General features: G+C 35.0%; 1 pseudogene; it reads right to left on the reverse strand.

The window, feature by feature from the left end:
* Positions 1-15,891: 15,891 nt before the first annotated feature.
* Positions 15,892-17,069, reverse strand: LOC147790585 (uncharacterized; annotated as a pseudogene).
* Positions 17,070-24,916: the final 7,847 nt, after the last annotated feature.

Genomic DNA, 24,916 nt, shown 5'->3' on the forward strand with positions numbered 1-24,916 from the left:
ATAAAATTGATCTTCCCTTAGAATTGTCAATACATTCTACTTTCAATGTTGCTAAGTTGAGTCCTTCTAATGTAGGTGATGATTTTTCTTATTCGAGGACGAATCCTAAAGAGGGGGATGATGATAAGAATCACAGTGTACATTCTACTTTCAATGTTGCTGAGTTGAGTCCTTTTGATGTAGGTGATGATTTTTCTGATTCGAGGAAAAATCCTTTTGAATAGGGGGATGATGATAAGAATCACGGTGTTCCAACTAGACCTATTACACAACCCAAGGCCAAGAAGATTCAACAAGCATTCATACTTCATCTACAAAATTGGATAGGCTAGGTTCAACCATCATTTCATGTGTGACAAGTTGAGTCGTTTGAGTCAAGACCATTTGGAGATTCAAAAGTAAATATTTGCATGGTTGAAGTAGCGGATGAAGTTGCAAGCATCATTTCATGAGTGGTTAGAAAACTTTATTTCTTATTTTAATTTCATAAAGTTTGTAATGCTCAAATTGACTTCGTCTTCTGTGGAGATCTAAAGGGATCGAGATTAAATCACGGCCACTAACTTCTTTTGTGGGGAGACTATAAATACCCACACATTATTATGTAAAAGCATATTTGTGATCAATGAAATTGATCTCTCAAGTTGAGATGACCCCTCATGTAGAAATTCGAGCATATCTTTGTCATTTCTAAGTTTTATGCAATTCTTGTGGTAGATTGCATCTGAGTCATTCAATCAAGCCTCGATGAAGTTCGATTGTGGAGTTACTCGATTTAGAAAAAGGTTCCATAATCTAATTCTAGCTTTATCTCTTGGTTGATCCAAATTTTGTATAAGAAGAAGCGTCGATTGCATCGATTCTATCAACAGTCTTCCCATGAGTTTATGGTGCATGACCCATTTTTTATACCATTCACCTTCTAGCGCCACCATAGTTTTGCATCGTCCATGAGATGCATTGCGACCAACGTAACTCTTAGGTCCTATGAGTAAGTTCTTGTAACCTTCAAGTATTTTTCTACGTCAAAAATAAAGCTTTTTAATTCCTTAGCATCCCGGTTTCCATTTAAGGGGTTGTGTTCTTGGATTTTAAGTTTCTTAAGCCCACATGAACGTGGCTTGAGGTGTGGTTCTCTACAGCCCAACTTGTCAAACTCACTCGGGTGCTCATCAACCACGATGTCATTCAACAAGAGATACCTCGAAAACGACTGGATTATCGCATTAACCATTTGAATCACCTGCTCATCTCAACCATGACGTCGTTCAACAAGAGAGACCTCGAAAATGACTGGATTATCGCATTAACCATTTGAATTACCTGCTCATCTCAACCATGATGTCGTTCAACAAGAGAGACCTCGAAAACGACTGGATTATCGCATTAACCATTTAAAATTAAACAAAATATCTATAACATAACTTCTAACAAAGGTACGAAGTTCATAAAAGTCTTTTTAGTCTAAGATAGAAACTGTAAAATAAAATGAAATAAGAAAATAATATTTCATTGCCAAGAATCGAACCCGGGTCTCCTGGGTGAAAGCCAGATATCCTTACCGCTGGACAACAATGGATTTTTGGTGTAGATGTCCTGAAGTCTTTTCTCATATCGCTGAAGAGTTTTAGCATGATCTTTTGCTTAATGTCTAACTCTTCAACACACCCTTCCCTGTGTGTGTTAGAGTTCTCAGGGCTACCGCGACGTTTCAAGCTGTTCGATTGTGTGGCTCTTTCTTCAAAAGAGTCAATATAAAATGTTAGGTCTTTGATTGGCAACCCATCCAGGGGAGTGTCGATTGCATCGATTCCATCAACGATCTTCCCATGAGTTTATGGTTCATGACCCATTTTTTATACCATTCACCTTCGAGAACTACCATAGTTTTGCATCGTCCATGAGATGCATTGCGGCTAACGTAACTCTCAGGTCGTATGAGAAAGTTCCTGTAGCCCTCAACTCTCAGGTCGTATGATAGAGTTCTTAGAGCTACCGCGACATTTCGAGGTGTTCGATCGTGTGGCTTTTTCTTCAAAAGAGTCAACATCAAACGTCAGGTCTTTAATTGGCAACCCATGAAGGGGAGCGTCGATTGCATCGATTCCATCAACGGTCTTCCCATGAGTTTATGGTGCATGACCCATTTTTTATATCATCCACCTTCGAGCGCCACCGTCCATGAGATGCATTGTGGCCAACGTAACTCTTAGGTTCTATGAGCAAGTTCCTGTAACCTTCAAGTATTGTTCTACGTCAAAAATAAAGTTTTTTAATTCCTTAGCATCCTGGTTCCATTTAAGGGTTTGTGTTTTTGGATTTTTAGTTTGTTAAGCCCAACATGAGCTTGGCTCGGGGTGTGGTTCTCTACGACCCTCCTTGTCAAACTCACTCTGGTGCTCATCTCAGTCATCTCACCAATGATGGCGTTCAACAAAAGAGACCTTGAAAATGACCGGATTATCACATTAACCATTTGAATGACCTCAACCTCACTTGTTTAAATTGAACCAAATATCTATGACATAACACTATTAAAGGTTCAAAGTTCATAAAAGTCTTTTTAATCTAAGATACTATTGAACTTGACCACTATAGTGCCTCTCAAACCAAGTTCATAAAAGTTTTTTGAATTTAAGATACTATTGAACTCATCCATTATAGTGCTTCTCAAACCTAGGTAAAGTTTAAATATAATTGGTGACAAAAGATGAAACTATAAAATAAACGAAATAAGAACATAAAATTTCATTTTCGAGAATCAAACTCGGGTCTCCTCGATGAAAGCCAGATCTTCTGTGTAATGTCTAACTCTTCGACACGTTTTTTTTTATGTGTGTGATAGAGTTCTCAGAGATACCGCCACGTTTCTTGTTGTTTGATCATGTGGCTCTTTATTCAAAAGAGTCAACATCAAACATTAGGTCTTTGATTGGAAACCCATACAGGGGAGCGTCAATTCCATCAATGGTCTTCCCATGATTTTTTGGTGCATGACAAGTTTTTTATACAATTCACCTTCAAGCGCCACCATAGTTTTGCATCGTCCATGAGATGCATTGTAGGCCAATGTAACTCTCATGTCCTCTGAGCAAGTTCCTATAGTCTTGAAGTATAATATCAAAACATATTAGCGTATTTGATATGTTAAATATTAAAATAATTGATGTGTATCATAAACATTAAATAAAAATATATATTTGAAATTTGAATGAGATTCATATTAATTAAACATATATTATGATATTCTACGACATTTTAATATTATTGAAATAAGATATTATATCTTAATGTATTAGGTATTCAAATATATAATTTGACAAAAATTATCACAAGTTCACTTTAAATAGAACCCTAGGGTTAAGTCAAAAAGCATCGAACACTAAATACTGTGAAGTCATCAATAGAAAAATTCTTTTAGCCAGAGTTCTCCTTGCACTTTTCTCTATTATGTTCTTTGTGTTCATCTAGATCGAGCGTGTGCGTTGTTGTGCGGTCCCAACAACTGGTATTAGAGCTAGGCGAAATTCACCACGATCTGTGAAGATGGAAAGTTCAAAGATTGGAATTGAGAAGTTCGATGGATCCGATTTCGGTTTCTGGATGATGCAGATTGAAGATGATCTGTACCAGAAAGATCTTCACGAACCTCTGTTGGGAGTGAAGTCGGAATCCATGACCATGGAACAGTTGAAGCTCAAGGATCGACAAGCCTTGGGGCTGATTCGGTTGATGCTATCTAGAAACGTGGCGTTCAACATTATCAAGTAGAAGACAACGTCAGATCTATTGAAGGCGCTGTCAAATATGTATGAAAAACCATCGGCTATGAACAAGGTGTATTTGATAAGGAGATTGTTCAATCTACAGATGTCTGAAGGTGGACCTGTTGCTGATCATATAAATGAATTCAATATGATCCTAAGTCAACTGAGTTCGGTTGAAATTAATTTCGAAGATGAAATGAAAGCGTTGATTTTGATGTCATCCTTACCCGAGTCATGGGATACTGTTGTTGCCGCAACTAGCAGTTCCCGAAGATCTGATAAACTGAGGTTTTATGAAATTTGAGATGTAGTTCTCAGCGATAGTATTTGCAAACGGGAAACTGGAGATTCACCAGGCAATGCTCTCAGTGTTGATCGAAGGGGAAGAAGTAAACCGAAGGGCCCAAACAAAGGGCGATCAAAATCAAAGAACCGAGAAAAATCTCCAAATTGACCAAACGTAACGTGTTGGAATTGTGGAGAAAAAGGTCACTTTCGGACAGGTTGTACAAGACCAAAGAGAAAGCAGAATCACAAATCTGGAGATGTGATGATTCTATAAATTCAGCAGAAGACATTGGGGATGCTATAATCCTTAGCGTGGACAGTTCGATTGAATCCTGGATTTTGGATTCAGGTGCATCTTTTCTTTCGTCTCCAAATAAAGAGTTGTTCTGAAATTTCAAGTCTGGAAATTTCGAGAAGGTGTATCTTGCCGACAACAAAGATTTGGAGATTAAAGGAAAAGGAGATGTCTGCATAAAAACTCCAGCAGAAAATCAGTGGACATTAAAGGATGTCAGATATATTTCTAGTCTCTGAAGGAACGTGATCTCTATTGGTCAGTTGGACAGCACAGGTTATGCAACAAAGTTAGGGAAGAGTTCGTGGAAAATTATGAAGGGTGCTACGGTGGTAGCACGTGGCTCACAATCTGGAACCTTATACACAACTGCAGGGTGTATGAACATAGCTGCTGTTGCTGAGAGTGCTTCAAATTCAAGTCTACAACTGCAGGGTGTATGAACATAGCTGCTGTTGCTGTGGAGCAAGGTTCCAAGACCACGAAGACAGTGGGAGTTGAGCTTGAGTTGCAGGGAAACTCACCTAGTGATGTTGTAGCAGATACTCAAGAAACTCCTGAGACTACTGCTGAGGAACCAGATGTGGAGCAAGGTTCCAAGACAACAAAACAAGTGGGAGTTGAGGTTGAGTTGCGGAGAAAATCACCAAGTGATCTTGTAGAAGATACTCAACAAACTCCTGAGGTTATTGCGGAGGAATCAGCAGTGGAGCAACTGACACTTGAACTGGTGTTGAGAAGATCATCCTGTACTATCAAAGTACCAGATATGTATGTACCTTCATTACACTATCGGTTGCTGATGAAAGAGAACCACAACCCTTTGATGAGACCCTACAGTTGGAGGATACAACCAAGTAGGAGCAAGCCATGGATGATGGGACGTCTAGACTTCAAAAATGCATTGTACTGACATTGAGTACGTGGCAATAGTTGAAGCTGGAAAGAAGATGATATGGATGACTGACTATCTGGAAGAATGGGCAAGAAGCAGCACGAAGATTCTTAACATAAATAGTCATAGTGTCATACAGTTGGCGAAGGAACCCGGTCTATCATTTAAAGAGAAAACACATAAGACGATACCATTTCACTTGCAGGTTAGTGAAAGATGGTGATGTGTTTGGAGAAGATAGAGGGTGCAAAGAATCCAGCAAACATGTTGACAAAATGTGTTGATGTTGGAATATTGAGGTTGTGCAAAGCCTCAATTGATATGGTGCCATGAAGACCATGAAGATGCTCATGGTCGTTTGAGAATGAAATTCTTGGTTGACTAGATCAGTCTCCAAGTGGGAGAATTGTTAGGTTATGGTGAAGCTATATTTGGTAAAGCTATATTTGGTAAAGCTATATCCGGTACAACTATATTTGGTAAAACTATATCCCGTAAACCTATATATGGTAAATAGATATATATAGTAGATGGTTAAATCGGGTAAAGCTATATATAGTAAATGGCTATATATAGTAGATGATTAAATGTGGTAAACCTATATATAGTAAACTGAACTATATATATATACCGTCCGCCAGAGCTTTGAAAAGTACTTTCTATTCTCTGTAATTCTCTCTTACTGTACATATGTGAAGTCATCAGTAGAAAAATCCTTTTAGCCAGAGTTCTCCTTGCACTTTTCTCTATCCTGTTCTTTGTGTTCATCTAGATCGAGCGTGTGCGTTGTTGTGCGATCCTAACAGGCCCTTCTATCTTGGATAGAAATTTGTTACACTTTTTGGACCGACACTATGCCTAAGGGGTCACTAAGGTTAAAATCCTACAAAATGGATCTATGGCTCAGTGGTAGAGAATTTGACCGGTCACTCGTTTGAACTTGGTTGGGCCCTTTTATTTTGGAGAGACACTTTTTACACTTTTAGACTGACACTCTGTAGAAGGGGTCATTAAGGTTGAAATCATGCAAAATGGGTCCATAGCTCAGTGGTAAAGCATTTGACGGCAGATCAAGAGGTCACCCATTCGAATTTGGTTGGTTTCTTTTATCATTTTACTTTGTTTTCAACCTCTTTTAACTTGCAATCCGTGGTTGGAGAACCCACCGAAATGTGAGTTTGTAACCCATCTGTTAGGGTTCTTGGAATGATTCTCTAGATTATCCCTTCTATGTTTGGAGTCGGGCCATGGGTCTTGGGTGAAGGAACCGTTGGTTTACCGCCCTTAAGAGTTAAGGAAGCATCTTGAGGCTAGTTTCACATAGTATCATTGTCTTTGAGATACCAATTCTTTTCTATTTTATATAAATTTTTTAAAGATGGGTTCATTTCCAAATGCATGCTAACACCCTTATTGTTGAATAAATGACATGAAACTAGTTTCACATAGTAACGTTGCCTTTTTCTCCTATTGGTGGAAGGATAATAGGTCGATTATACCTATAGGGTAGTTTTAAGCGTGACAACGAGACTAATTTTTTTTTTTAGTTAAAAATTAGAATTATAACAATCTGCCTAAAACCCTCAGACTAATTTTGCTTCATTTCTAAATGCAAGCAAACAAAGTAGAAAAATGAAAACATGTAAATTGTAAACTCAAACATTTCAAAGAAATAAACAAGTTTTGATGGTACCAATGCTAACCAGAAAACAATCATGTCTCCATCTTGTAAAGCCAATAAACCAAAGGGCCTAATATAGTAGAGAAATGAAAAAATGTTACCCTCATATGTGTTAGTGTTGTGCCATAAGTGATCAATGGATGTTGACTTTGACCAATTCCTACTATTTTTTTTTTCTATATTTTGAAACTATTTTAAACACTTTTTTCTTGTACTCCTTATAATTTTACCTTTTAAGGTTGTAAATATTTGTGCACGGGTGACTATTATGATTATTAGTCAACTGAGTTAAGTGGAAATAAATTTTGAAGATGAAATTAAAGTATTAATTTTGATGTAATCTTTACCTGAGTTTTGGGATATTGTTATTAATGAGATTCAATCTAATGCCATTAGTAATTCACAATGATAATATTCAAAATACTTGGCAAAAAAGAATGGTCAACTTAAGATATTTGAAACAAATAAATATTTTGTCCTCTATGATATATCAAATAACTCATTTGAAATTCCTTAATAATAAACCTCAAGTCTTACATCTTTTATAGTGAAAAGTTCCTTAAATAGAAGTCTTATTAGATACTTCTAAGCATTTAGAGATCAACTAGACACAAAGCTAAACATTCTAAACAAAATTAGGGGTTAAACTTTTAAGTTAACTTAATTTAAGAAACTTATGATTTTTATATTATCAAGAGTTTAATTGAGCTAAGTCAATTCAATCTAGTGGACCCAAGAATTGAACCGAACCAAACCAAACCAAACCAACTAGTTAGTAACATGATTTAGTGGAAGCATTTTCACGCAAAGTAGAAGCAATAATGGAGGGTTTGAAATAATATAGTTTTCACCCCTTGTTTCTAGAGTGAATATTGAAATAATATAGTTTTCATGTTAAGTTTTGCACGGAAGAAAGAAAGACGGGGATGTAAAGTATTATTTCAATTTGTTTGTAATATACAACATTATATAAATTAACTATAAGAAATATATAAAATTACATGCTCTCCAAGAGCTTCAATCAACACCGGAGGGTTACTTCTACAACCACTCTAAAGATGCTCAAGATCACAACGACTTAGATAAAACAGCTCTAGAACTTTGAATCCAATAACTTGAGTTTGACTCATGATAGGATCTCCCTTCTTGTGGAATCTGCATAAAATAGGAAACCCACTCCAAAATAAATTTTTACAAGGGGTTCTTTGGTGTAGTGGTTAGCACTTTGGACTTTGAATCCAACGACTTGGGTTCTACTCCCAAACTTCATTATGAAATGTTGTATGAATCCTAACATTTTCTCGAAAAGGTCAAATTTTGAGTTGACTTGGACAGTTCAATTGAACTGGCCGTATCATCGTTTTCTTCCTCTGAAAAGAAATAAGATGCACATTTTTTGCATCGTCGCCATCTGAAACTCGGCCTGTACAGCCACATTGACAGTGTTTCTCTCCTCGATTTCTTCGTGAAACTTAAAGATGGATGTTACAAGAAAGGGCTTGGGATTTATTTGATAACTTCTCGTGGATCGTAGCCTAAGATATTCGCTACCAAAGTTCATCCAAAATCTGATTTATCGCTAGAGATAAAACAAAGGATTTCTTATTGGGTAGCCGATTCTAGGGGTTTCAAGGCTCTATTTCTTCATTAAACCTCTTCCATATCCTATCTTCAGGCTAAAGGAATTGGTTTGGAGGAACGTCTTTGAGTGTAGGACCTTAATTTTCAGAAATCGTTCTCGGTATGCAACTCACCCGAAACGCCAGATTTTCAATCTCGTGGGTAGCTTATTCTACGACGTTTTAGCTCTGGATTCCTTCATCAAGTTTACTCAACTTCTTTCTCTGAAGCTAGAGGAATCCTTAATCTGAAGGAAAAGAGATCGTATATAGGAATTTTGACTCTTATCCCCAATTTAATTTTGAAACCTATTTCCTTCAATTTGGCACGCTCTCGAGGTTATTTTTCTTCGTGGTCTTTTATGGAAGCATTCCTTGGAGGTACAGAAACTAATTGAATCATTCTTTCTCGACGAGTCATCATGTATCCTCGGGTTGGATTTTCAAGTTTTTCTTGAAGTTCTTCAATGACGGATTGAATTGGGGGAATGGTTTCTAGGCACTTTCAGCACTCTATTTCTTCATAGAACTTGTGGGTAATCTTGTTGAGAAACGGTAGGAATAAGTTTGAAGAGAAATGGTGGATGATTGCTCTCGAATTTGGAAGAAATCTGAGAGTAGGAGACCCATAATCTAAATGCCTATTGCCTTCAATTGGGGGATCGACCTTTCTCGATTCTTATTCCATATTGTTGCTCCTACTTTAGACTTTATAGGAGGAGCTTAAACCGACATTGAGAGATCCAGATTATTCATTATTTAGAAGTTTGAAGAGAAATGGTGGAGGATTGCTCTCGAATTTGGAAGAAATCTGAAAGTAGGAGAAACACAATCTAAACGTTTATTGCCTTCAATTGGGGGATCGACCTTTCTCGATTTTTATTTCGTATTGTTGCTCCTACTTCCGACTTTATAGGAGGAGCTTAAACCGACATTGAGAGCTCCAGAATCTTCGTTATTTAGAGATCGATCTTTCTGGATAATTTTTTGGTGATATCAACTCCGATCATGGCCTTTCGACCTTGGCTTTGCATACTAGTCGTTGGATGTGATGATCCGTGCGTGTTCGTTCTAGATCATATCAAATTTTGGAGGACATCCGACGGTTGAGATTTGAGTTCGAAAGATTTTGCTCGGATGGTCACGGTAGATGCTCTGCTTCTAATTAGAGTGGCATTTCTGTAATTATCCATTCTTCTAGGGGTTTTTTTGGTAATTTACCACTTTCCGAATATTTTTTTTTTTTTCTTGAAAAATCCAAAAGTTTTCTACAAATTTCTCATTGCTTTTTTATCATTTTTCCCTTTTTTTTAATCTTGAGATTCCTTCTAGATAAGGAATTACAAATCCAGAAAGATTTTTTATAATTGATAAAATGACTTTTTTGCCCTTTTGATTTACTTTTTCGTTTCCAATTCTTTTCAAAAGGCCTTTAATTCCGTGAAATCACTTGTTAGGGTACACGAGTGACTTGACTAAGTCCTTTGTTCTTGCTTAATCTTTTAATTTTTTTCCTTTCTATCCATTGGGTCTTTCATGAGTGGCTTATTCTTATGGGAGATAATTTCCTTCATTTTTTGGGTGTTACATATACATACTCGTTACAAACACAAAATAAGAAGCAGACTTAAAAGAAGAACAAAAAATACTAGATTAAAAACAGAGGTTAGTCCATGGCCCACACTCCAAAGTCCACTCTCATCCACCACCAACTCTTAGTTACTTGAAAAAAAAATGATAAACATGGAGTGAGTAAAACTTAGTAAGTAGTCTACTAGTAGGTTCTTAATGGCGACCTTAAGCTAGGATATTACTTCTTGTTATGTTTTCAGGATCTTATACTGATTTTGAAAACCTTCTCCTAAAATAACCTTCAATTTTCTCTCCATGAACACAATTTTCTCCCCATCTATCTTTTTTTAAACACTTTTGAAAGTTAACGAGTAGTTTTGAAGCTTTTTTTTTTTTTTTTTTTTTTGAAAATTCAACTGTATTTTTTAAAAAAACAAATTAATAGTTTCTATAGATTTTTTTTTTTTTTTTTTAAAGATTAAGTGTATTATTGAAACTTCTAAAAAAATTATGAGTATTTTTTTTTAGATAAAGTGCAAAGTTGAATGGTATTTTTATTAATTTAGCTTATAATTAAAAAAAAATACAAATTTTTGTTGATTAAGTTAATATTAATTTTATTAAAATACATAACACCACATCAAAATTAATTTATTAGGAATAAAATTAAAACTAAAAAATCAATTTATTTTAAACTAAAAAATTAATTTATTTTAAAACTAAAAAGTATACTTAATTTGACTAAAACATCCCTTATCCCAACTATAAAGAATTTAATTCCAAGCTCTCTTCTAATAGACAAACGATTTATTAACATCTGTTGTAAAATTTCACTTCATCAATTTAAGTAGCGTTCAACTATAAATATCGAATTTTAAAGTATTCCTCGGCAAAGTAAATCTGTTGAAACTATCTATCAAAAGTGTTCCAGAATGAGTTGTGGAGAAGCGTTTCCTTCAATTATAATTTCAATTAAGGATGTCAATGACAAAAAAGTGCAAGAGGCTAGAAGGTTTGTAGTGGAAGAAAATAACAAGAGTCATGGACATCGTTTTGTTTACAAGCTGTATCATGTGTCTTATTCATGGTTACTTAAATCTCGTTGAATTGGTGTGCCTTTCACATCAGAGACATTTGTGCCTTAAACCGAGCACTTTGCAATAGCAAACTTATTAAAAACTCTTTGCTTGCTACAACATTTGCTTGACATAATTGGACCAAAGGACGTTATGGACGACCATAGCTCACTGTATTGGTCTCCAATCATGAAGTGTGACATCGGATCTTTGTGCATACCATATTCATTAACTATAACATGGCAAGAAATTTTTTATGTTTTGACTGGGCATGCCATATTGTGTTGTTCTTATATATATTTAGTTACGTGTGATTAAAGCAAAGAAGTATAGACATGGTTTCCAACCAACCCTTCCTTTATAGTTAGTTCGACGAATGGGTTTTTGTTATCATTTTATCGTTAACCCTTCCGCTCGATTTTGTGTTATGATATCATACAGGGAATGAGAAGCGACCTTACTTGGACAAAATTATATACCGTTTGATAATTATTGTTGATAACAAAGATATATTGAATTATAAGCATTTTAAGTTCAAAAGTAACACATTACTTGTACATCTTTTACTTATAATCTTCATATTCTTTATATAGCGATAAGGAAGGGAGGGATAGAAAAGATACTCATAATATCATGACTGCCATATTTCATTAATAAAAGAGAGTAATACATCCACAAACACACACATATATATTTCGAGAGAGAGAGGGCTTTATTATAAGCAGAGATAGCATTCTAGTAGTTGTATGCTACTTGGGGACAAGGAACTCGAGAACTTCTTTAAAAGTTCCGCACCTTTGTAATAAAAGACCAAGGAATATCATCGTTATTTATAACTTCTATCACAATAATATAAATTCTGCGAGGACGACATTCTCTAGTCATACCAACCAGACCGTTCACCACACGCTTGTAAATGAAACGATGTCCACTATTCTCGTTATTCTTTTCAACTACGAAACTTCCTGCATTCTGCACTACTAGGATATTGACATCCTTAATTGGTACTAAAGCATCTAAAGGCAACCCTTCCACACGGCTCATTCTAACACCTTTGGTAAATAGTTCTAAGAGACATTGTTAGGCCGATTTTGTTCATGAATACTTAAGAATTTGATATTTATAGTTGTAGTTGAACGCTACTTAAATTGATGAAGTGAAATCTTACAATAGAGTCTAATAAAGCGTTTGTCCATTAGAATAGGTTGGAATTAAATTCTTTATAGTTCGAGATAATAGTTGTATTCTTTAAGTCATTGAGACTAGTGTTACTAGTACTTGTTAGTATATTTGAGTATAAATATTAAAATGATTAGTTATTAAATATTGTATAAATTAAAGCGTTTATAATTCAAATGATCTTCATAACCTAATTCATAAAAAAAAAAAAAAAAATAATTAGAAAGCATTTATGTGCTAGATCAAAATAAGATGCATAAAAAGAACTTGCCGTAATTACTTTATTCATGGACCTTTAATCTTAAAAGTAACTTAAAATATTGCAATATTGTAATTCAATAGGGAAATTAGGCACGAACTAAAAAAATAATATTTTTAAAAGATGGAAAAATTCATGAGCCAACCAAAATATGTATTTAAAGATGAAGAATTCACAACAACAATCACAAACAATATTAATTAGCATCTTGTCTTTTGGTTTGTCACATTTTCAAACATGAACAAACCTCAATTTCGAGTTGGTGAGTATTATGGATCATAATCAATAGTACTTTGCAAGTAGCTTTGAGCATTCACAAAAGGTCGAAAGTTGAATTTCTTTAGAATGGTAACCAAATAACCGATGATTATTGTTGAATTTCCAAAAAATACACCACAAATTTCATTTATAGATATAAATGGAATCATTGATATAAAACCCTGATTATATAATTGCATCATCACTAACAAACCCACCTCGGATGATCATCTTCACCAGAGGCTACAAATTAAGAAGCCTTCCAGGATTACTCAAAAGTGAACTTTTAAGACAAATGAAGCTATATTTGAGCAAGAAAAATCATGTTACATGTGTCTTGGATACCACGGAGACACCAATGCAAGCAATCGCTACCACCCGAAGTTTCTTTGATATTGTAGTTGGATCTTTGAGACTCATCCCTTCGATGTGAAAGAGTAGTTATATCCAACATTCTTAATTGTGTGCCTCTTACAGTACTCTCAACAAATGGATCGCTTGATCTATTCTACTCTACTTTACTTCCTCTTGATAACGGTGTGGTATTGACACAACTCATATTGCTGATAATCATCACTTACATCCAAAACAAGAGTATAGCGGTCGACTATCGTCAAAGACCCATTCACCATTTCCATTCCTACCGACGGAAAAGTTTTATTACATTCATTTCTTTCTCCTTTCTAACTTCTTCATTCTCACATTGAACTTTTTTTTATTTAAAAAAAAATAAAAATAAACGTAAAAAGGGAGAAACAACGAAGAAGAAAAGAGAAAACCCTTCATTTTGAAAGCTTATCAAATACTCTTTGACCGATGTAAAGAAAGCTCGAGAATAATTTATTCTCACGTCCCTCTTAGACACGTGTTGGATATATATCCGTCCTTCACATGTCGTATCATAATCATATCATGTCGTAAAAACTTTGTGATTATATCCTTCCCTAATTTATCATAGCCTTAACGTCCTTAGACATATCATAGTTGTGTCGTTACCTGAACGTACCTTAGTCTTAACGTTACAGGAACGTATCCTAACGCTATCATTCTATCAATCTATCATAATCCTATCCCTTTCTACCCATAACCTAATCGTATTGTTTTATGAATCCATCGTGACCATATCGTTGTTATCAATCTGTCATACACATAACACTTCGATACGTAACCAAACCATAACGTTTCATGAACATGTCTTACTCCTATCGTTACATTACGTTTAGTGCATCCTTCTCGTATCCTATCTCAAATATACCATTGAACACATGGTACCGTAAGTATTATCATACAATTCACATATTATAACATATCATAAAGCATATCGATTCACAAACATTTCACACATATCAATATATATGACACTTGCAGAACCACGAGCACAGTCAACATCAAATATAACCATATGGATGGTAAGGTCACCTACCTGATTAGCTTAGGCTGGTGTCCCCAATTTATCCTTAACAAAGTTCGATTTGTCTTTTGTATTAAAGTCAACCTATATGAACATGACATAAATTTCAATCATTTCTCTAAATTTTGTGATGCTCTAGTGTTAGATTTTATGGGAAAATTGCAGGAGTAAGGTCTTGAAATGTCTATATATCAAAACTGTTTAACACTTTCCAAATCTTCATTTTTTGGCTGTATGAGTTTTTTTTTTTTTTTTTTTTTTTACTTGTGTTCCTAATCTTATTTCGGTGTGTTTGTTACATTTTTTTTTTAATTATGTTAGCAATTAGCCAATTTAATCAATTCATCCTTTATGTTTCTTTTTTTTTTTTTAATTATGTTAGTGGCTAATTTAATCTATTCTATTTATTTTATTTTTTTTGCTATGGATGGACCTATCTTTCTAAAACATACTAAATAAAACTAAATAATTGGTTAAGAGAGGATATGAGATATAACTTAAGGTTAAATCTGTTTCCAGATGAGAATAACTCATTCTCATGTCCATCTTTGCTACCATATACTAAATTAAGAAATTTTTTTTCTCTTGGGTCAAAACCATTCTTAAAGCACAAAATTGAAGTTGTAGTTAGTCAATTATAATATTTGACGTGCTAGTTTTCAAACTACTTTAAATGGGTGTAAAGAGAGCATGAGAATAACTTAGTTTCACTAATCTGACACGTGTTGGGCATGTACTGAACACTTGTTAATACAATGGATACATTACAAATTTATAATCCATCGTATCAGACACTTGACTTTGAATATATTTTGAGAGTGAAACATACATTAAGCTTTTTTTTAAGTATACAAATATATAAACTTATTTATATGAATTTATTTCTAATATAAAATTGATAAATTTTTTGAAATAATTCTTTTTAATTAATGTATCATTGTCACATCGGTATCCTAGTTTTTTAAGAATGACATGTTACTGTTAGTAACAGAAAAAGAAAACGGTAAGATCAGAAGAATTGGGAGAAATCTCTCATCCAATTGAAGAATGACTAAATCAAATCTAATTCAAATAACTAGATCAAATCTAATCCAAATAACTCAATCAAATCTAATCCTAACAATCCCTCCCTTAAACTGAACACGAATAGTAATCAGTTTATATCTACGACCTCATACCAAACTTCCACGAGGTAACTTCATCAATTTCCATGTGCCATTTCTGTTTATTGCTCCAGATCCCTGGCTTGCCTCTATTTCTCACTTTTCAATACTTCTCTAAAGTTTACAAAGTTTGCAGGTTCAGTAGGGGTAAACATGGTAGAGCTTCATCATCTTCTTTACAAAAAAAGAACTTCTCCTATTGCATAGTCTCTCATCCAGACTGGTGGTCTCTTATTCCTTGCCTTATTCGAGCTAGGAGAGCTTGATTCAGCCAAAGAGCCAGATGAAATATTTTCCTCTGCAATATTTTCATCTGCCGCTTCTATATCATTATTTTCATCTGCCGCTTCTATATCCTTATTTTCATCTGCCGTTTCTATATCATAGAGTCTGTAAGCTTTTGACTCTTCACTAACTCCCAGCAAAACTTAACTCAAACTCTTATCATCTAGCTTAGTTCTCTGAGCTGCCTCTTCTTTTTATCTCTGAATCAACTCGAGCTCACAATAATGTTCTTCTTCCTTCCGCTGCAGCTCCAAAACTAATCGTCGCTGTGCTTTTTCTACCCTTCTTCTATTCTCTTCCAGCATTTTATCTAGCTCTTCTCTCTCTTTTCGTGCTTGTTCTTCTTTTTGTCTTGTAGCAGTAAGAGCGGCTTCTTTCTCTTTCTCAAGCTGCACATCAACATCATCAAACAACTTCGTGCGACCTTCCTCTATTCGCCTCTGTATTTCTAATTTAGTCTCTTTAGAGTTTAGCCTTTCTTCAACATTCTTCTGAATTAGTTCTTCCATTCTCCTAGTTGCATCTTCTTCTAACTTCTTCAACTTTGTTTCACGCCTTTTCTTCTCTTCTTCCTCTTTCTTAAGCTTCTCTATGGAATGATTCCGATCAGTGGATGCACGACTAGGACTGGAACTGGACGATTTGGGGAAAGGAGATAACGAGGAAGACCTACTTCTTCGTTGGCGACTGAGGGAACTTGAACGGCTGCTTCTCCTGGAATTGGTAGTGGAATGATAGGGGGAAGAACTTGGGTCCCTTCTGCTTCTCTAACTATGGCGATAGGAATTGGAGCGGTGAGTGTACGACAGAGACCTTGAACCACTTTTCCCCATAAGTTTCAATTGAGTTTGAACAGCTACTACAGGCTGAGATATAGCATGGAATACGAACATTCGATTCAAAGACATCTTTGTCTCCATGATTAAGCCTCTCTCAGGATGAAACACCTTGCATGTTCCATTTTGAAACAAAAAGATAACCCCTTTGCTTGCAATTTACCAATACTCAACAAATTGTTCCTCAGGTCTGGCACATAGAACACTCCTGTGATTATCATTATGATTCCATTCACTTCCAGCAGTACATTACCCTTTCCAGTTACAACCATGCTTGAGTTGTTGCCCAGCTTCACTGAATCTCTGAAACTTCCATCAAAATCTGAAAAATATTCCTTCTTCCCACACTTATGATTGCTACATCCCGAGTCAAGGAACCACATATCTTCTCTATTGGCCTTATTCATATTCACGTAAGCCTCAGCGACATCTCTTCTTGACTCTCTGCATAGTTTGTCTCCTTCTCCCTCCTTTGACATTCCCATTGAAAATGTCCTAGCTTGTGACAGTTATAGCACTCCACTGTGGCCTTGTTGAAGGTTTTTCTGCCTCGTCTGGTATTGCTTTGACATTCCCATTGAAAATGTCCTAGCTTGTGACAGTTATAGCACTCCACTATGGCCTTGTTGAAGGTTTGTCTGCCTCGTCCCCTTCCTATGCCTCTAAAGCTTCCACGACCTTGACTCCTTCCTCCAGCAGACTGCACAAGTGGACTCTCCATCGACATACTTTTATTATGACACACGTAGAAGACTGCTGCTTCTAGTTTTAACTAGTTTAGGGCATGACTCTGATACCAAAATGTTAGGAACAAAAAAAGAAAACTGTAAAGATCAGAAGAATCGGGAGAAATCTCTCATCCAATTGAAGAATGACTAAATCAAATCTAATTCAAATAACTAGATAAAATCTAATCCAAATAACTCTATTAAATCTAATCCTTACAGTTATCATATCTATTTGGTATAATATTTATGTCTCGTATCTATATCTCATTTTTATTTTTGTGACTCTGAGATATTTTGCTTTTATAAATAGATATCTTCACGAAAATAAGTTTAATTTATGTTGAGATGGAGAATAAAAATTGACACTTAAGGACGTTGATACTTGGGACTTTGATTTCTCTTGGTGTGAAGCTTGCATCTTGCAATTACTTGTGTAGAGAATGTATTTCACTTAAAATTCACTCAAGAGAAAATAATCAAATAACGAATCATATTTGAGAGAGGATAACTTTTTTTTTTTTTTTTATCTTCGAGAAATAAGAAAGAATAAAAATTAAAACATGGCAGGAATGACCTCTTCTTGAATCTTTGTTTTGTTCTCCTAAATGTATATAAAAAAAATAAAAAATAAAAATCTTATATATTTTATATATAATTTAAGTACCTATTTAATAAAACTCCATCCAAACTTCTACTCATAAATTTAATTATTATTTGTATACAATTGTTAATATGTAAGAAAATACACGTACAAAATGTCTATACTATTGGTAATACAATAGTCTCGGTTGTTTGACTAAAACAATGCAACCATTGCCCAAACTAAAGAATTTGATTCGAGGCTATCTCCTAATAGAGTGAGGCTCAATTAGACTTTGTTGTAAGATTCGACCATATCAATTTGAATAGCGTTCTCCAACTATAAATATTGAACTCCAAAGTATTCACGAGCAAAGTAAGTTTGTTGAAACTATCTATAAAAGTGTTCAAAAGTGAGTCGTGGAGAAGATTTGCCTTAAAATCTAGTTCTAATTAAGGATTTCAATGATGAAGAAGTGCAAGCTATTGGAAGGTTTGCCGTGTAAAATTTCAGAGGTGATAGATATAATTTAATTTTCAAGCGTGTGGTGAATGGTCTTTTCAGTCCCATATAGGCCTTGACCCCAAATTTTATAGTATTGTGATAGAAGCTATAAATGACAATAATATTCATTGGTCAGATATTGCAATTGTGAAGAAGTTCCGTCATATGCATCTACCGCCATCCTATAAGCTCTTATCTTTTGAGGAATTCATCAAATTCCGTCTTCACAAGTAGCAGTATAACTACTAGATTGCTTTCTTTACTTACAATAAGTCCTCTCTCTATATGTCCTTGTGGGACATTACTCTCTTTTATCTATAAAAATGGCATAGCCATAATGATATAATAATCCTTATATAAGTATCTTTCCTTTTATACAAGTATCTTTCCTTTCTCGCTTGTGGGACATTACTCTCTTTTATCTATAAAAATGGCATAGCCATAATGATATAATAATCCTTATATAAGTATCTTTTCTTTTTCTCTCGTACCCATGGATACATAACATGTTAAATTAACTCATACTTAAAAAAATAATTTCTCTCTTTTGGAGATGCAGGGTATCAATCCCCGTACCTCTCGCATGCTAAGCGAGCGCTCTACCATCTGAGCTACATCCCCACAATTTTTGCATCACAAAACCCTGAATTTCCCGTCATCAATAATAGTGAAAATGAAGAAATATTGCTACCCAACATGTCATGAATAAGGAAAAATTGAAAAGAAATAATATATTTAATAAAATATAGTCCTATTTTTGGAGGTGCAGGGTATCATCGATCCCCGTACCTCTCGCATGCAAATCGAGCGCTCTACCATCTAAGCTACATCCCCATGATTTTTACATCATAAACCCTAAATGTCCCATCATCAATAATAGTGAAAATAAAAAAAAATAACAAAATATTAATAACAAATAGTTTGGATTGGTGATGCGGGGGATCGATAATTGTGAAAATGAAAAAATATAATAACAAATTAAATACTTTCTTTTGGAGATGCGGGTTATCAATCCCCGTACAACTCGCATGCAAAGCGAGCACTCTACCATCTAAGCTACAGCTCCACAATTTTTACGTCACAAAACCCTAAACGTCTCGTCATGAATAATAGTGAAAATGAAAAATATCGCTACTCATTATGTCATAAATAAGGAAATATTGAATAGAAATAAAATAGTAATAACGAATAGTTTCTTTTGGAGATGCGAGGTATCGATCCCCGTATCTCTCGCATGCTACAATCCCACGATTTTACATTTTACATAAAAAAACTCTAAACTTCCCGTCATCAATGATATTGAAAATGAAAAACTATCCCCGCTCATTATGTCATTAATATAGAAAAATTTAATTGAACTAATATATTTAGTAATCGTTTCCTTTGTTGATGCATGGTATCGATCCCAGTAATTCTCACATGGGATGCAAACGCTCTACCATCAAAGCTATATCCTCAAGATTCTTACGTCACAAAATCAATAATAGTGAAAGTAAAAAAATAACGCTATTCATTATGTCATAAATAAGGAAAAATTGAATAGAAATAAAATAGTACTAACGAATAGTTTCTTTTGGAGATATGGGGTATCGATCCGATCCCCGTACCTCTTGCATGCTAAGCAAGCAATCTACCATCTAAGCTACATTCCCACAATACTTATATCAAAAAACCCTAAATGTCCCGTCATCAATTCAAGTGAAAATGAAAAAATATCTCCGTTAATTATGTCATAAATAAGGAAAGGTTGAATAGAAGTAAAATATTAATAACGTATTTCCCATCATAAGTTACATCCCCACAATTGTTGCATCATAAAACCCTCAAATTCCCATCATTAATAATAGTGAAAATGAAGAAAATCTAGAGATGCAGGGTATCAATCCCCATACCTCTCGCATGCAAAGCGAGTGCTCTACCATCTAAGCTATATCCCCACAATTCTTATGTCACAAAGTCCTAAACATCTCGTCATCAGTAATAGTGAAAATGAAAAATTATCCGAGCTCATTATGTTCTAAATAAGAAAAAATTGAAAAGAAATAATATATTTAGTAATCGATTCAACTGGAGATGCAAGGTATTGATCCCCGTACTTTCCACATGGGAAATGAACGCTCTACCCTTTGAACTACATCCCTATGATTCTTACATCAGAAAACCCAAAACGTCCCTTCATCAATAATTGTGAAAATGAAAAAGTATCTCTGCATATTATGTCATAAATAAGGAAATATTGAATAGAAATAAAATATTAATAATAAATAGTTTCTTTTGGAGATGCGATGTATCGATCCTCGTACCTCTCGTATGCTAAGTCGTACCTCTCTTATGCTAAGCGCAGCTACATCCCCACAATTCTTGCATCACAAAACCCTAAATTTTTCATCATCAATAATAGTGAAAATGAAGAAATATCGCTACTCAACCTGTCATGAATAAGGAAAATTTGAAAAGAAATAATTTTCAATAATATATTTAATAATAGATAGTTTTATTTTGGAGATGCGTGGTATCTATCCCCGTACCTCTCGCATGCAAAGCAAGCGGTCTACCATTTGAGCTACATCCCCACGATTCTCACGTCACAAAATCCTAAACGTCTCGTCATCAATAATAGTGACATGAAAAACTATCCCTGCTCATTATGTCGTAAATAAGAAAAAATTGAAAAGAAATAATATATTAGTGATCGATTCATTTGGAGATGCAAGGTATCGATCTCCGTACTTTCCACATCGGAAGCGAGCGCTCTACCATCTGAGCTACATCCCCACGATTCTTACATTAAAAAATCCTAAACCTCCCGTCATCAGTAATTGGGAAAATGAAAAATATCTCCGATCATTATTTCATAAATAAGGAAAGATGTAATAGAAATAAAATATTAATAACATAGTTTACATATGTGTCACTTGTGTTATTTTAATGTATTTATTTACTTGGTAAATGTCTTTCATATACAATCTCTTGAAGGGGTATTTTGAGAATCGAACTTTCATAGCACTAGACCAAATGCCCTTGTTATACCACTTGAAACGTATGTATGAAGCCATGAAGCCTAATGCCCTTGTTATACCACTTGAAACGTATGTATGAAGCCTAATGCCCTTGTTATACCACTTGAAACGTATGTATGAAGCCTAATGCCCTTGTTATACCACTTGAAACGTATGTATGAAGCCTAATGCCCTTGTTATACCACTTGAAACGTATGTATGAAGCCTAATGCCCTTGTTATACCACTTGAAACGTATGTATGAAGCCATGAAGCCTAATGCCCTTGTTATACCACTTGAAACGTATGTATGAAGCCATGAAGCCTAATGCCCTTGTTATACCACTTGAAACGTATGTATGAAGCCATGAAGCCTAATGCCCTTGTTATACCACTTGAAACGTATGTATGAAGCCATGAAGCCTAATGCCCTTGTTATACCACTTGAAACGTATGTATGAAGCCTTAGACCTAGGTATTATGGATGTAGAATTTGTCTTGGAGAATACCTTGGATGTAGAATTTGTCTTGGGATGAGATGTTAAGAAAGACTATGAGTATTAAGAGCATGATGGTAAGTGTAAAATGTCGAATATAAAGTTAGGTTGATTTCGAATATGATGTCCTTAGATAAGAAAAGATTTAGACATAGGGGCATTTCAAGAATTGAACTCAAAACCTCTTGCACCCCAAGTGAGAATCATACCACTAAACCAAATGTCTTTTCTTGAACACCAAATATTTTTAGCTTCTACTTAAATATATTTTTCTCTTAGTAGTTGGAGGGCTATAAAACAAAAAAGTTGAATCGTTATAATATACAACGGTTATCAAATAAACCAACAACCCAACAAAAGAAACAAACTAATCAATTTTGGTTGGATTGATTCGGTTCAGTTCATTAGTTTGTTTGATTTAGTTTTTCTATTTTGCCTCGTATGACAAGAAAATAAAGTTGTATTGAATGCACCTTAGTTTCATTTAATGTTGTGTTGTTTTCTCAATCTCATTTTAATTTTACAACATTTTCTTATTTTATATTAATTTACTTTTATTTTTATTTGTTTTCACTCTCAATTTTAGTTTCTATTTGAGTTTTGAATCCTTAAAAGTTGGGTTGTGGCAGATTGGTATCAGCCAGATTTTAAATTATATCGATTTTTTCGTAGGATAAAGAGTCGTATATCTCTATGACTCAGCTCGATGACACGTCTCTCCGCGACCAAGTAAGCAGTATATGATATGTTGTAAAACTTGTATGAATTTATTGTATGTTTTGATTTTCGTGGTAGTTATAAAATGTCCTCGGACGTTAAAGAGTGAACGTTAACTATATAAGACAATACTGGATCAACGTTATATTGTCTAGATATGGTGAGGAGGAAAAGAGTGGTCATGAGATATCTGACTAGCCTTATGAAAACAAAGAGTTGTCGTTGCAAGGGCGAGACCTCTAATCCATGAAATTTTGGTACTAGAAATGAAGAAACTGGAGATGGTCCCCAAACGTCTGTATGGACCATTTCCAATCGCACTTTCTTTGGTTCCCTGATAGCGTCAACCAGATTAACCCTACGACGTGACAATCCTTGAGCTTCCACTCCTCCGTGGACATGGTATCCAGCTTCACCCCCAAAATGGGTTCCTGAATATCTTTCTCGTACAGATAATCTTCAATCTGCATCTTCTAGAAACTGATATCGAATCCATCAAACTTTTCAATTCCAGTCTTTGAACTTTCCATCTTCATAGATCGTGGTGAATCTCTCCTCGCTCTGATACAAGTTATTAGAATCACACAACAATGCACACACTTGATCTAATTGAACACAAAGAATGTGATAGAGAAAATATAAGAAGAAATATTGACTAATGGTTTTGTATTAATGACTTCTGGTATGCAAAGAGAGGATATGGAGAATGAGAAATGTACATTTAGGAAGCACTGACTAATGGGTATACATATGATTTCAGTTTATTATATATAGCTTCACTACATGTAACCGCCTCCTATATATAATTATTTAGTATATATATCTCTATCAGATTTTTACTATAAATAGTCAGCCTTCATATCAACCTTCTAGAGCCCAAATAGTCACGGATTGACATCCTGCTAGAACACAAAGTCATGTACATGCCCCTAGAAAAATGCCTAGTAGTAACGGAGTCTAACCCAACGATCATTCAGACAAACATCCATCAACCAAGAGGGGTGAAAATGATGACGATAGTACAGTTGAGAAAGAATCTTAGCCATGATGAATCTACACTTGCTGCCATTGTTGTATTTGAAAAGGGGAGCTCAAGTGTGCCAACCTCAACAAAAACTTTATTGCCACTACATGAACACCACGACCCAAAACAAGAAGGTTAGATATTGGGTTTTAACCTCACCAAGAGAGATAAATCACAAGATTAGTTTTATGTCGTCTACCACAAATAGATGTCATGTGGCTCAGCTTGAGCTAGTTGAATTCTACAAATAGCAAAATGTCATGTTCACAGTCGAGTTTATTTGACCTGCAAAGGCTCTTGTCAGTGATCACTCAAATGCTTGGCAAAGCCACCAAGCCAACACCTCTACTAAAGAAGGGAGACAAAAACAAACCACTAAAGCAACACATGTTCACGCAAAAACTACCATCCAGACGGATGTAGAGAAGGGTCGACCACGATAATTTCAAAGCAAATAGAGAGTTATGATAAGTTAAGGTCAGATCAACTTTGAGTTCAAAGCAACAAGAACCAAATACTGGTGCGAAAATTCTATGGACTAGTCGAAGTTATCCACAAGATTAGGAAGACATCATATAGGATTCAATTGCTTCTATCGATACAGACTAACCCTGTTGTCCACGTCAGTAACTTGAAACGTTATTATTCCGACCAAGAAAACATCAAGTAAAAGCAGGTGGTATGACATCATGCAAAGAAGAAATTGTTTCAAGCGAAGAAAGTAGGATAAACACCAACAGAGAAGACTTGATGAGTTAACAAACCGAGAAGTGATTTTCAATAGCTCCTAGTAGGTTGGAAAAGACTCCTCAATACTGAGATCAGCTAGAAGTGCGTCGGGAGACCCAAAGTCAGCCTCATTCTACAACGTTGAGTTTATGAAGAGCCGGTTGATAGAGATATTGACAAATTGTGTAAGGACAGATGTCGCGGTCATGATTGGCCGAGGCATGTTGCCTGTGGCTGCAGTTAAATGTCTCAGCTATTCTTGTAAACGATTTGTGATTCATGGTGGCATGCTCATTCCAAACACCTTTTACTTGCTTTCATCTTAGATAGGCTTTTACTATTATTGTTGTGCCAATACAGGGTGTATGATTAGCCCTCAAAATCATATCTACACCCATCAGGACTAAAATGTCCCAAAATGTACTATAGGAGAACGTGACCAGTTGTTGTTTCTTCACTTTTAGCTTATAACATTGCTTTATTTGAAATTGTTTTTAACGTATTTCTTCGCTCACGTTTTCTAAAATATTTCTTCTAAATGTGATTCGAGCATAC

The sequence above is a fragment of the Cucurbita pepo genome, chromosome 10, assembly GCF_057944985.1.
Source record: "Cucurbita pepo subsp. pepo isolate OVF chromosome 10, ASM5794498v1, whole genome shotgun sequence".
NCBI classification, from domain to species: Eukaryota; Viridiplantae; Streptophyta; class Magnoliopsida; order Cucurbitales; family Cucurbitaceae; genus Cucurbita; species Cucurbita pepo.